The sequence below is a fragment of the Macrobrachium nipponense genome, chromosome 23, assembly GCF_015104395.2.
Source record: "Macrobrachium nipponense isolate FS-2020 chromosome 23, ASM1510439v2, whole genome shotgun sequence".
NCBI classification, from domain to species: Eukaryota; Metazoa; Arthropoda; class Malacostraca; order Decapoda; family Palaemonidae; genus Macrobrachium; species Macrobrachium nipponense.
Window position 1 is genome coordinate 80,736,285 of NC_061090.1, and position 15,566 is coordinate 80,751,850.

Here is a 15,566-nt window from a genome sequence, read left to right on the forward strand (position 1 = left end):
ATATATATATATATATATATATATATATAAGTCATATAACATTTCCGTGATTCATATACATATATTGAGCTACAATATCCTTTAATATCTAATTCGCTCTACCTCGGAATTAATATATTTTCATATATGCTTAACCGAAGGGGAATTTTTTCTTGATAATAGACTTGCCTGGACCTGGGCGCGAACCCATGGAGCCTTTCAAATCCAGGAACGTCAGTGAAGCTTTTACCTACTACACCACCACAGGAGGCTAAAAGTTCATGTCGCCTCTCACCCTCATATACCTTTCGCGCTCAGGTAATTCGTTGGTTTGGAGACATCAGCCCACCTCGACCCCCGTAGCGTTGTAGTGCTTTTGACAGCATGTAGCCAATCTATGTCATATCACATTTCCGTGATTCATAAACATATATCGAGCTACAATGTCTTTTAATATCTAATTCTCTCTACCTCGGAATTAATATATTTTCATATATGCTTAACCGAAGGGGAATTTTTTCTCGATAATAGACTTGCCTGGACCCATGCGCAAAACCATGGAGCCTTTCAAATCCAGGAACATCAGTGAAGCTTTTACCTATTACACCACCGCAAGAGGCTAAAAGTTCATGTCTCCTCTCACCCTCAAATACCAGCCCTAGCGCAAAGGCTCTCACAGCGCCATATTTCCAAGATGGCGGCGCTAACTCCGTGTTTTGAGTATGAGCCTTTCGAGTAACTGCCAACAGGAACGGTGCCTTTGCCAGTATGCGGCCCGGCCAGGGGCCGCATACTCAAAACAAGCCTTACGGAAGGTGCCTTTTGACAAAAGACGCCTCTCCCAACGACTCGCCAAAGGCGCCTTTCGATGGCGGTGAAATCATATACCCCAAGATTTTCAAAGGCGCCTTTAACGTGCCTTTGCACGAAAAGGCTGCCTTTTTTTCAAAGACGCCTTTGGATAGTCCAGCCAATCACATCGCCCGTATCATAGCATCCCTAGAGAATGAGAACCAATCACGATACAGCAGCATATCAGCTGATTTTTATAGCAGAGCGATTAAAGAGCGGCACGATGGACCCTGTGGCTAAGAAAAGGAAGAAACCTCCCTAATTTGGCATAGACTAATTGCCATACATACCTAGATTGAAGCGAGTTTTGGCTAGGCCTTGGCTTATGTTCTACTGTTAACTTCATGCTAGTTATGATATATTCCTAGTAGGCTATATGTTAGGCTATGCAAAAGTATCCTATGATATTGCTTGGAAATGAATGTTTTAGCCTAAGCTGTGATGATATGCCTAGGCCTGTGGGTATTATTGCATAAGTTGCCAATACCTATGCCTTGCCTAACCAGATCATTTTATTTTTATATATTTTACACAATTCTAAGAGATTTTTCATGTATGGCATTTTTGCCGCAAATGAATGTTAACCATTTAATCTTAGGTTAGGTTAGGGTAAAACATGGGACCTGTTCAAAAGGATAAAACTGGGGTCCGTATTTTTAAAAGGGTCTTATCTACAAGATCAATTCTTAACCTAGCCTAACCTTAACTTTACCTAACCATGCCTAGTTGTGACTCAAGTAATTGTTATGTACTCTATCTGTGGTATCAGTGTCACTTTTTTTTTCCTTTGATGAGGTAGAGATGTGGGAAGTCATCGATCATAATTACTGTCAATAACTACACAATTACATTGATGTTTCTTTTCCAGAGTTATTGCAGTAGCTAATTTCTGTATTATAATCATTTTAGGTGGTGATCCTCATGAAAGTTTAGCTCTAGAACCTTCAGAGGAAGCTTTGGTAAGATTGGGCCTACTGGAGCAAGAAGCAGTTGAGGTGTTGGCAGATGTTTCTGATATTTTTCAGGATATATTGTCTAATCAAAAATGATTAAATGAAAGTGTAAAAGAATTAAATGGAAGTGTAAGGGTAATAGCTGACAGCATGGTAACCATGACTGATATCCTTAAGAGACATTATGCATATATTTTTTTTAAAGTGGTGTAGTACTTTTAATATAGTCTATACAGTAGTAAAATTTTTTTTCTTTTCATACCATGCCTTATATGTTCCTATACCAAGGGTGCCCATAATGTGATAAATGTCATATACCTCTTCATTATTGAGATTGGTTTTTGTAAGTTTTTTTGTTTAAGAGTCATGTGATCTCGTGTTATTGTGATAAGTTTAGTACAGTTTTTGTTTATTTATAATGCTATTTCATGTTATTTCTCTACTGTGGCAATAAAGCATGTATTCTTATTTATAATAGTATAAAATGATACCTCTGTGATCTCAGTTACCTCTACCTTATTGTAAGTTTTTATTTTTTATTTACTTTAGTATGTTATTTCTTTCCTGGAGATAATGTACTATGTGATACACTGATATTGCTATTATTAAGTGTCATTCAGTGATATAGTAACCTATTTGTATCTAGGTAATATGAACATCAAATTCATTTATTTCATAACTTATTTGTATCTAGGTGGCATTTATTTCATAATGTGAGTCACTGTATGTAGTACTGTGCTTATCTCAGACCACTTTATTCTATGTTTAATGCGCCTTATGAGTACCAGAAGAGAAGTGATAAGGCAGGGAAATTGCATACATATTTTCACCTTTGCATATAGTGCATAGTATAAAGATATATTTTCTGTATTGAGATTTATTAAACAAGACAAAAAAATATATTGTTTTTCTAGCATTGATTATACATGAACATTTTATAAGATATACGATAACTAAAGGTCAAAACAATCGGATTATAATATAGGAATTTTAGATTGTATATATGAAATTATTTTAAATAATACACATCCAATAACTTTAAATCTAACGTCTGCAGAGGAAAATCACACTGTAAGGACAATGCTTATTCACAATTTTCTCTGTATGTAGTTCAACATTCGCGTTGTTCTTACTTCCCTCCGCGAGAGCGTTCAGCTGGCTTTCCGCCAATGTATATATCTTGTGAAATCATTTTTTATGTACTTTTGTATTATGTCTCTCAAGAAACACAAATCGGGTCTCGCCGACCCACTTTTATTCTCTCGTGGGTCAGTAACCACATTTCCACTCGCATGCTGTATATTTGAATTTTCCCTTACCTGTATTAAAGTCAGTAGACTACTACCTGCCTCTTTGTCCACACCTCACAACTGGTGACCTCCCAGTTTGGACGGTGACCCAAGCAGTTTTGGCTCAGCCATTAAGGGACTAACTACCACAGCTCACCTTCAGAGATCTTTAACGGACTCTCACGGCGCCTCAGTATAGATCTCTGAAAGCTCCTACCGTCGAAAAAAACCAACGCCTCTAACGGACTAAATACGGCATACCTTCCCAAGGTGTGTTCAGGCGTTTCCTCAAACGGTTTGGCCCGCTATTCATGACTCTGTCGACCGTTTTTGTGAGAAAGGACAATGGGCGCAGACAGTACCGTGCGAAAAACCCAGGCCTCCCCTGCCTCAACGACGGTCTCGCACACAGCTGCCGCTCAAGCTGTCAAATTACCCCTCTTCACAACAGCGAACCCAACCGCCTGGTTCTTCTGAGCTGAAGGGCAATTCCAGATCACAGGACTCACGGACAAGGTACTGTAGGCTGACCTCGTCGCAGCAGCCCTCCCGACAGAGGTGTTCGACCGAATAACTCCCTGGCCGACCGGTCAAGCACGAACCGAACCTGTCACACTTGATGAGATAAAGACAAGGCCCGTGACAGCCTACTCCACGCCCATCGCTGAAAAGGTCGCCCGCGCCCTCGACCTAGTTACGAACCCCATGAGCGGCGCCGACCCACAGGATGCCTGGGACACAGTGATGGGCCTCGTCCGCTTGCCCGAAGTAGTTCCGACGGGAAAAAGAAAGAAATCTGCCTGAGCCACGAAATATTCCTGCAGCAACTCGAGCCAGACGTCCAAAGACAGCTGACGGATGCATATACCCTTCACGACAACGAACTACTGGAGAAAGCAAAAAAACTGATGCTGTCGAGCAATGCTGCAAAGCTCACTGCCCCCCGATCCTCCGTGTGCCTAGCCACAGACAAGGGAGAAGAAGACGACGACGACCCAACGCAAGAGATCAGCGCCATATCACAGGGGAAGTCCTCCCACATGCAGCGCGTTGAAAACTCCTGGTGCCGCTACCACCGGAGGTTCGGGAGATACTCCAAGAGGTGCGAAAGCCCTTGCACCTTCCAGCAGTCAAAAAACAGCGACGGCAGACAAAACCAAAGCCGCCCGTGGCAACGGCCTCGTCAGAACCACACACCGTAGGGTTCTATGTCCCGGCCGGAGGATGCTGGTGGACACAGGGGCGATGCACTCGATATTCCTGCCGTCAGGAAAAGACCGTAGCTGCGAACCTGACAAAACAACCACCCTCCTCGCCGCAAACGGGACCCCCATCCATTCCTACGGCACGAAGTCCCTCGAGATATCCATCTTGGGGCGCAACTACGTCTGGAAGTTCACCATCGCGGACGTCAGGATTCCACTGCTGGGGGTAGATTTCCTGGCGCATAACGGCCTCCTGGTTAACATGGATCGCAAACGCCTCCTCAACATGGGGACATGCCGTTCCCTACCACTCGCAGCGGGCCTGGACGCCCCCACAATTTGTACCGTCGCCCCCCACAATTACGGCAACCTACTGCAGGAATTCCCTGAATTCTTCAAACCGGAACTTCGTCAGGCGGCAGGGATGCCGCCCAAGCGGCATATTCCACCACATCACCATCACGGGCCCCCCGACACACGTGAAGTTCCGACGACTCCTTCCGGGCCGCCTCCAGGATGCAAAGCGGGCATTCTCGGAAATGGAACGAATGGGCATCTACAAGAAAGCTGTCAAATTACCCCCCTTCACAACAGCAAACCCAACTGCCTGGTTCATCCGAGCTGAAGGGCAATTCTGGATCGCGGGACTCACGGACAAGGTACTGTAGGCTGACCTCGTTGCAGCAGCCCTCCCGACAGAGGTGTTCGACCGAATAACTCCCTGGCTGACCGGTCAAGCACGAACCGAACCTGTCACACTTGATGAGATAAAGACAAGGCCCGTGACAGCCTACTCCACGCCCATCGCTGAAAAGGTCGCCCGCGCCCTCGACCTAGTTACGAACCCCATGCGCGGCACTGACCCACAGGATGCCTGGGACACGGTGATGGGCCTCGTCTGCTTGCCCGAAGTAGGTTCCGACGGGAAAAAGAAAAAAATCTGCCTGAGCCGCGAAATATTCCTGCGGCAACTCAAGCCAGACATCCGAAGACAGCTGACGGATGCATATACCCTCCACGACGAAGAACTACTGGAGAAAGCAAAAAAAACTGATGCTGTCGAGCAATGCTACAAAGCTCGCTGCCCACCGATCCTCCGTGTGCCTAGCCGCAGAGAAGGGAGAAGAAGAAGACGACGACCCAATGCAAGAGATCGGCACCATATCCTAGGGGAAGTCCTCCCACATGCAGCCCGGCGAAAACTCCTGGTGCCACTACCACCGGAGGTTCGGGAGATACTTCATGAGGTACGAAAGCCCTTGCACCTTCCAGCAGTCAAAAAACGGTGACGACAGACAAAACCAAAGCCACCCGTGGCAATGACCTCGTCGGAACCACACACCGTAGGGTTCTATGTCCCGGCCGGAGGATGCTGGTGGACACAGGGGCGATGCACTCGATATTCCTGCCGTCAGGAAAAGACCGTAGCTGCGAACCTGACAAAACAACCACCCTCCTCGCCGTAAACGGGACCCCCATCCATTCCTACGGCACGAAGTCCCTCGAGATATCCATCTCGGGGCGCAACTACGTCTGGAAGTTCACCATCGCGGACGTCAGGATTCCACTACTGGGGGCAGATTTCCTGGCCCAGAACGGTCTCCTGGTTGACGTGGGCCACAAACGCCTCCTCAACACGGGGACATGCCGTTCCCTACCACTCGCAGCGGGCCCGGGCGCCCCCACAATTTGAACCGTCGCCCCCCACAAGTACGGCAACCTCCTGCAGGAATTCCCTGAAGTCTTCAAACCGGAACTTCATCAGGCGGCAGGGATGCCGCCCAAGCACGGAATATTCCACCACATCACCATCACGGGGCCCCCAACACACGCGAAGTTCTGACTACTCCCTCCGGGCCGCCTCCAGGATGCAAGGCAGGCATTCTCAGAAATGGAACGAATGGGTATCTGCAAGAAAGCGTCAAGCCCTTGGGCTTCGCCCCTACACATGGTACGGAAACCTGACGGCACCTGGAGGCCCTGCGGAGACTACAGGAGACTCAACCTCGCTACGATCCCCAACCACTACCCCTTGCCAAACATGCAGGATTTGACTGGGGCCCTCCATGGAGCGAAAGTCTTCACGAAAATGGACCTCTTAAAATCTTATTTTCAGGTTCCAGTGCACCCCGAGGATGTCCCCAAGACTGCCATCATCACGCCTTTTGGCTCCTACGTCTTCCATTACTCCACCTTTGGCCTGAGAAACGCAGGGGCCACCTTCCAGCGCCTGATGGACAGCATCCTGGGGGACCTGCCTTTCTGTGTCTGCTATGTCGACGATATCTTAATTTTTTCCAGGTCCCTGGAGGAGCACCTACACCATGTCCGAGCGGTCCTGAAGCGCCTGCAGGAAAATGGGCTGGTCGTCCGATTCGACAAATGCACCTTCGGTGTCGAGAGGGTGGACTTCCTCGGCCACGAGATCTCCGCGGCAGGCGTGCGCCCCATGGCCTCGAAGGTAGGCGCGATGCAGAAGTTACCAACCCCAACCACAGTCAAGTCCCTGCAGGAGTTCATCAGGATGGTCAACTAATACCGCCGGTTCATCCCCGACGCCGCTCGCACCATGTCCCCTCTAACGCAGGTCCTGAAGGGGAAACCAAAGAACCTGACGTGGGAAGCTGAACAAGAGCAGGCCTTCAACAAGACGAAGAGGGCCCTCGCCAGAGCCACGACCTTATGCCACCAAGACCCTACTGCACCCTTACGCCTCATCACTGACGCCAGCAACGTCGCCTGCGGGGCTGTCCTTGAGCAGATGGTCCAGGGCGGGCCCCAGCCACTCGCCTTCTACAGTAAAAAACTGTCACCCGCCAAGACAAGATACAGCACGTTCGACCGCGAGCTCCTGGTGGTATACCAAGCAGTGCGCCACTTCCGCTACCTCCTCGAGATCGCTCCACCAGATGGCCTGAGGCAACGCCGATGTCGGAGGCAACCACCAAAGCGTGCGCCGAAGCCCTTCTCGCCAGCTGGATCAGTCGATTCGGAGTGCCAGACGAGATCACGATGGACCGCGGACCTGTTTTCCTGTCGGAGTTGTGGACCGCCTTGGCCCGCCTAATGGGGACATCGCTACACGCCACCACCGCCTACAACCCGGCAGCTAATGGCATGGTGGAGAGAGTCCACCGATTGCTCAAGGCTTCCCTAATGGCACGCTGCACCGGTGAAGATTGGAAGAGCCAGCAACCATGGGTCCTCCTCGGCCTCAGGACCGCCCCGCGGGCGAACGGCGAGGCATCACCCGCGGAGAAGGTATACTGGGAATCACTGACAGTCCCTGGCGAGTTCTTCCCAACCAATGCTGGCGACGCCGACGTCTCCATCGCCAGACTTCGGGAATCCGCCGGGAGATTCACGCCCTGTATCAAAACCTTCTCCGACATGACCAAACACTTCCTCCCGAAGGCCCTATCATCATGCAAACACGTCTTCATCAGGGACGACGCCCGCCGCTAACGAGACCCTACCGAGGCCCCTTCCGCGTCCTACGACGCACCGACAAGGCGTACCTCATATCCATAAATGGTCGCGAGGACTGGGTCACAATCGATCGCCTTAAACCAACCTTCCTTATGGACGAAGAGTCCGCCGACGCGGATTCCATAGGGCGCCTCAATCTTCCTCGGAAAGAAGCGGCTTCATCGATCGCCAAACCTCCCAGTCGTATCCGCGGCCGCCCTCAGAAGATGGTCGAACCTCCTGAGGGTCACCTCAGGGGAGGCATCCCGTCCCCTGAAATCCCCAAGGATCTACCACAGCAGCTGATTTCGCACACCCGAGGTTGCCTCCGCCGGCCCGCTCGCTTCCGCGAGTAACAGTCGGAAGTACAAAGAAATCAGCCAACAATTATGCCTAATCATTGTCTTAGGGGGGGAGTATTTGTAAGGACAATGCTTATTCACAATTTTCTCTGTATGTAGTTCAACATTCGCGTTGTTCTTACTTCCCTCCAAGAGAGCGTTCAGCAGGCTTTCCACCAATGTATATATCTTGTGAAATCATATTTTATGTACTTTTGTATTTTGTATTATATGTCTCTCAAGAAACACAAGTCGGGTCTTGCCGACCCACTTTTATTCTCTCGCGGGTCGGTAACCACATTTCCGCCCGCATGCTGTAAAATTTGAATTTTCCCTTACCTGTAATAAAGTCAGTACACTACTACCTGCCTCTTTGTCCACACCTCACGAACTATTGCAAAGCAATTAGAGTAACTTGCAAAATAAAACTATGTATAATGGCGTTCATTGACGTATACAAGAGGTAGGAGACATCCTCTTCTTACTTGTTATCAATCCCAAAGTTGCCTTTCCCACCTCAAAGGCTGCTCTAACCAGCCCTAGCGCAAAGGCTCTCACGGCGCCATATTTCCAAGACAGCGCACACTCGGTGTTTTGAGTATGAGCCTTTCGAGTAACTGCCGAGAGGAACGGCACCTTTGCCACAAAAGGCGCCTTTGGAAGTTTTGAGTATGCGGCTCCAGGGAACAAAATTAATGATTGCAATACTGTATACTGTAAGATACTACATATTGCACCACTATGGCTGATAGTATCGACCAGAAAAGAAGACAAACTAAATCACAGAAACACTGGATCTATTGTTAATAGTGCGGTATGACTCGTCAGAAAAAGAGCTCCCGTAGGATGCCTTTGCGCATGATTTGCTTAACTATTTGCGCCTGATGCCAGTTCACTTGGCACAGATGAATGTCTTCGAAAAAGATCCAGATACTTGGGAAGCACTGAAATCTGGGGATTTTGTCATGGCCAGATCAGAAGTTCCTTCCTCATGTCTGTTCACTGACCAGACACTTGAGCAAGAAATCAAAGGTTTGAAGTTCCATGGTGGCATGGTTGGTTTGACTCAGGATGTAGCAGCTCTAGACTGTCTTGTTACAACTACACCTCATCTTGCCAGAATAGTAAGTAAAACAGTTCCTGAACCATTTTACCCCAACATCTGAGGGAACAAAATGAAATGTGCACTATCAACTGGCAGGGAATATTGGTGCGAGAACATAATCAAATGCTCTGCAGTTGCGTGAATCAGTGGAGCTGCACTGTGCTGGAAACCCCTTTGAAATGAAAACACCACTGAAAAACATAGCATTGTCAGCTCTTATTCCCAACAAGGTAAAAGGCAATATTCTGCACTTTGCTGAAAAGGGGCAGAAGAGGTTTCAGGCTTTCATTCAAGACAGGTTACTGCCGACAGCAAAACTCTCAGTTTAGGATCCATTGCAGAAATTAAAACTGAAGAACTTCTCCTCTAATTGGATGCAGAAGACAAAAGTGCGCATAAGAGACAACGTGATCGAGCTACGTAAAGAGCGTGAGCTGCTAGGAAGGCACACCAGAGCTAGTACCAAAACTTGAGGAGACCATCAGTGAATTTGAGATGTCTGGTTCCGCATTCAATCTGTGCTGTATATGGTTCACTCTATATCCCTGGAGACAAGGCTAGTTTGATGCATACCATTGAAGGAGCTATGGGCGAACCATTGGATGCAAGATCCCCCTTAATAACAGGCCATCCATCTCGTGTCCTGGTTATTGATGCAATGGGTGTACTCCAAAGCATGAAAAAACTCAAACGAGGCTCAAGATATCGGATTTCAAGGCAGCATTCATCGAGCATATTGCATCTTTGGCATCAAGCTACAGCAAGGCTCATGTTGTATTCGACAACTATCTGGATCAGTCACTCAAGAACAAAACACGTCAGAAAAGAGCAGTGTCATCAACAGAGTATGTGATACTCTCGGAGATGAAACTCACCATGCCTCTGAAGGATATCTTAGCCTCCACAAAATCAAGGCGAAACTTAACAGATATGTTTGCCAGAGCTTTGCTTGAAAAATTGTTGCGTTCCTTGAATCTGGTTGTAGTGTATGGAATCAAAATCAAGAGCCATGACTTTGAAGAGGGGAGCACGGACGAGGAGGCCGACGCCTTGATACCTCACCAGGTTATGGCTTTAATACATGAAAGTAAATGGCAAGAGTTATGTGTGGTCCTCAGACACAGACGCTCTTACATTTCTTCTCCATTTGCTGTTTTACGGTGGTCTTGGCACTCACCCTCAAATAGGTCTCAAATTCTTAACTGGCAAAAGTGTCAAACACAGAGATTGACGTTGTGGACAGAGCAAAAGTGATTGGCCATCGCAAATGTCAAGGACTCATTGGTCGTCATAATTCTTCTGGCACTGACTGGGGTGGGAAATTTCTTGGCACTGCAAAGAAGGGGGTTCATGCTTATTTGCAACTTTCTGATAACGGTGCAGTGATCAACTGTTGTAAGGAGTTTGGCGACAGATGCCTGCCAACAGAGCATTGGAGCACTTTGCTTGTCATGTCTACTCCCCAACAGGTCTAAAGGCGCTCCCTTCACTGCGATGGGAGATGTTCCTACAAGAAATCTAGAGGATGATATGCTACCACCGACCCGCGCTGTCTGGATGCCACACATAACACGGGGAAATTACACAGCCATGTGTGACAAATCTTACCGTACCAGCCTCCCCATCCTTCCTCCAATCGATCAAAATGGCTGAAGCCTGCAGGGAGAGTATGCACCAGTGAAGTGCCTTACCCTACCTGCACCACGAGCTGTGCTTGAACTGACCAAGTGTGCCTGTAGATCTGGATGTAGAGGAAGATGCAGCTGTTCCAAGAACGGCCCTCCATGCATCCCACTTTGCAAATTTTATGGTGTTGATTGTTCAAATATCATCAAGAATGATGAACATAATGTTGACGATGAGGATGATGATGATGAGATGAGTGATAAGTAGTGAATGGTAGCATGTTGATATACAGTATTAGCCATGATTATAATGCTTAACAATAGGTCCAGTGTTTCTGTGATTTAGTTTGTCTTCTTTTCTGGTCGATACTATCAGCCATAGTGGTGCAATATGTAGCATCTTACAGTATACAGTATTGCAATCATTAATTTTGTTCTGGTCAGTTGTGCTTGTCACACGATGCTTTATTATCCAAGCCTGGAGTTGTGTTTATTTTCATGTACAGAAAGCATTTACATTTGATAATATGACGGTTTCTTGTTTATAAACAGATCACTTCTAGCTCAGTATTTGACATAATGTGGCTGAAAGGTTACGTGAATTGCCACAGTATAATTTACATAATGCAATCCTGGTAATTTTTTTAACAAAAAATAAATACTTTTGTTTATGTGTATGGATGGGTTATTTTCCCCAAAACTAAAAGTTTGTTAAGAAAAACAACTGCTTCATTTACTTTGTCATACTTGAAACCCCTGAAAAAGAGGTGTTACATGACCAGGTTTGTAAGATTGTGACAAACTTCGTCGATCGTAGGCTACCGTGTTCGGTACCGTTTCCATACTGAAAACGAATGGTATTTACTTCCAGCCTACTCAATTGTGTCACATATGGATTCCGCATCTTCAAAAACCTCTAAAGACATTCAAAATTCATCAAAATCGATTAATTAATAGCCGATTTGAAAATATTGTGAGTAAACCGGGACCCCCCAGAACAAAAAGGCCCCCATGGGGGGATCCGCGGGTCAAAAAATTTGGCCCCCTCCACTTTCCCACAGTATACACCCAAATGAATCAGAATACGCTATAAAATCAATTTTGACAACATCCTACAAGAGCTGTTTTTTGACAAAGTCATGCCGCACTGTTAAGGCAATCAAATACTCTCCTCTGATTAAGTCTGTTGTTGTTCTAGGGATGTGTATGTGAGTTAAACTTTATTGTGGTTCATCCGCCTAGTTATTGTGTTTACTTATAAAATATTGTGCTGATTGTAATGCGGGTTTGATTAATATTTAATTAACGTGGGTTTTGTAGATGAATCTTTTGTAAATTGGGCTAATTGTCCCCTAGGAACTTAAAATTTTCATGCCGACCTCATGATACCTAACTTTCTTACGTTGTGAAATGATCATGCTGATTCTTACCCCCTCGAGTCTTACGAAATAAACCTCATGTACAGGGAATCATTATTATGTTAATAAATTTTAATTTTGTAGTAAAACTCCAAATATGGCCTTATCTCTTCAATCCCTCAATTGAGAAGTAGCAGTATTGTCCTTATGACCGTGTCATCGGCCCATAACAACAGGGTCTAGAATTCAGTGCAACAAGCTTAAAAAACGCAACAGGTAGTGTGCAGAAATACTACTCCGTAGATATAAATCCACGTCTAACTCAGCTATCCCAAAAAAGGAAGTGAATGTGGAGGACAATGGTAAATTTAAGCACTATACTCGTATGCTTGACGATTCAACGCACAGTTGGTGAGCCATCGTGTATTCCGTATGTGACACTGCCAAAGTTGTGGAAGTTTTCGGCACAAATGTTCATTCTTGTGTTTCTGAACCCACATCTTATTATGGGAAATTATATGAAATTTTATTTATCCAGTGGATCACTACATGGCTGTTAAGATCATTCCACAATTTAATCATATTGGTCTATAGTTTCTTGTAATATTTGTATATCTGTAGTTTGTTGTTTGTATGTGCAGCCAGTAATGGAATATAAAATTTAGGCCAAAGGCCAAGTGTTGGGACCCATGAGGTCATTCAACACTGAAAGGGGAATTGAAAGTAAAAAGTTTGGAAAAGTGTAACAGGAGGAGAACCTCAAGCAGTTGCACTATGAAACAATTGTTAGGAGAGGCTGGAAAGTAAGATGGAAGAAAGAGTATGAATGAAGGCAACGCAGTGAAAGGAATGAAAAGGACTGAAGGGATGATGCAAAGAACCGAAAGAAGTGCTTACAGGGCACTGTGCGAGGTCCACCGATGGAGTGTGCACAGTGTTAATTTTGTTCCCTCTGTCGCTGGTAACTTCACTGGTTCGATTTTGTAGGTGTTATTATAATAATATTTTTTAGAATTTATTTTTGGTTTGACAAATGGCCCTGTCAGAAATTTTAGCCTCCGACACATGGGTTCTTGGTCACAAAGATGGTGTTGGGCTTGGATAGTCTGGCCTGAAGGGCAAAATCAACAAACTGGTGATTAAAAGTTTGACAAGATTTGGGTGGGGTTTTTTCGGTTTCATTTAAAAAATTAAACTAAATTCAAAACACATTAAATCAAAGAAGAACTCACATTAATTTACACCAATGAGTCTTGACTAAGTTCTGAATTTATGGACCATGAAGTCTCAAATGCACACAAGAACAAGACAGGGAAGTTTCAAATAACCGTGGAAAAAATCCCATGACACCAGTCTACAGGATCCTGCCAGTCTCAAAAAGTTTCACACAAAGAAACCTCATTTCTGCAACATTTCACCTATTCGATTTCTTCTATATCGATATTCACGTGAACTACAATATTTCATAAATTCAAAATCGCATTCATCACATAAATCTATGGAGGGATATCTATAAAACTGCAATTCAAAGTGTAACAAAGGCAATTATCACTGTTTACAACAGTAAATTGTCGCTTCAACCGGTTTGGGTGACGTCACAAATTATGGTCGGTTACATAAAAATACACTGGACCTGCACTTGGGACTTCCTGTTGTTTCTATAACGTGGGCGAATGGGTGTGACATTTGTGTTTGTGCGATGGGGAGCGGCGGTGGAGGTGGACAGCGCAGAGGGGATTTGAAGGCTTTGATACAAGCTACGCAACCTCCTCCAACTTTCTTTGTCAAACATCTCTGCCCCGGACACCAACACTCCCTATGAAAAATAGCCATTACTGAGTTCACGCTACAGTGCATGTTTAGGGTGTGTAGTCTTGGGTATGACTGTACTAAATTTCCCTTTGCAAGGAGTGATATTAAACGATCCCTATTTCCTTGGGGATTGTCTATTCGATTTCTAGAGTATATTACACCATCAATTAAAACCAATATTAACTGATTAACGAAATTAGTGATATTTCAGGGCACTATAGATCCATTTTCTAAATAACTACAAACCGTAGGCAAATAATTCTGTTGTTCCAAACGAGCAAGTTTAAAAAATGGACTAGATCCACTTTTTATGAATTTCAACACATATTTCAATACATCCAACAGAACACTAAATTCAAAATATTCACCATCATGGGCCAGAGTTCAACTGTTTCAGCCATGGCAATTTCTTTGTGTAGCTCACGGTGGGCAACAATGACTTGTGTGTTAGCCTGGCTTGTCAATAATTCGTCAAGACTCTGTGGCAAACCGGTTGAACCTTCACAAACAAGAAACTGGGGTCCTTGGTGCCACAACTGCTTGTCTGTCAGCTCTGTTAAACAAATCCCTTGCGATAAAATGTCAGTAGGATTGTGTTTGCCTGGCACGTACTTCAGCATCATCCCACACTACTGTAGAGTAGTTAGCCTCTTCTATCCTGTTAACTATAAGTATATTCTTATTCTACTTTTTGTTATTTATCCAAGATATAGTGACCTTACTAGAACTTAATGTGAATGTCAAGTGTCACACTGGTGATGATGTGACTGCTGTATGCAGTAAGACACTACGTGAATGGCGACAGACAGGTGAGAATGTGTCTGTTGTGGATTTGAAGTCGGCCTACCTAAAGTTGAGCATTGACGAAGAATTGTGGCCGAACTATGGATATACAATTTCTGGAAGTTTGACTCTTTGTAGATGCCTATTGCCTTTTTCAGCTTGTTGAAACCTGAAAACATCTGTTTTTCCACGAAAACTGATGTATTATTAACATGGTTCACGTTACTAGGTTGTCATTTTCTTGCTGTCACTGATATGCCTAAGGTGGTAAACAAGGGTTCGCGCATGCGCAATTCACAGCCGTACCAATATCTATCGCAATCAGGGATACAGCTGCCGTACCAACATCCAGTTCGTTTTTTTTATAGCTGGGAACGCACGTATCACAATGTGGCTACTTCGCACCCCCTCTGCGCAGGTTGAGGGGTTGCCAGTTACGTCAAAATGGACACCGTGCATTGAAATTGCTACTTGCATCTGCCGTAATCACATTATGTATGTCGAAAGAGCTCTTGGGTACTCAGCATGACATGGAGATTTGACAGTTGACGTGGCTCGACCACAATAACTACATGTATTAGGAAAGTGTAAGTTATTTTCTTTATTTGCATTATGTAAATTTAGATCAGCCTTGTTCAAAATTTCTAGGTTTAGTAACTACTTTTTTTTACGAGTGTTAATGAACACCTTCTTAGTGCTCTGCCCGAGTTAGTTCAGGCTATAGCATTACACTAATATACTGCCTCTTAAGCAGCTTGCTTATTTAGAATTTGGGTGACGTTTTATTGGCAGTTTT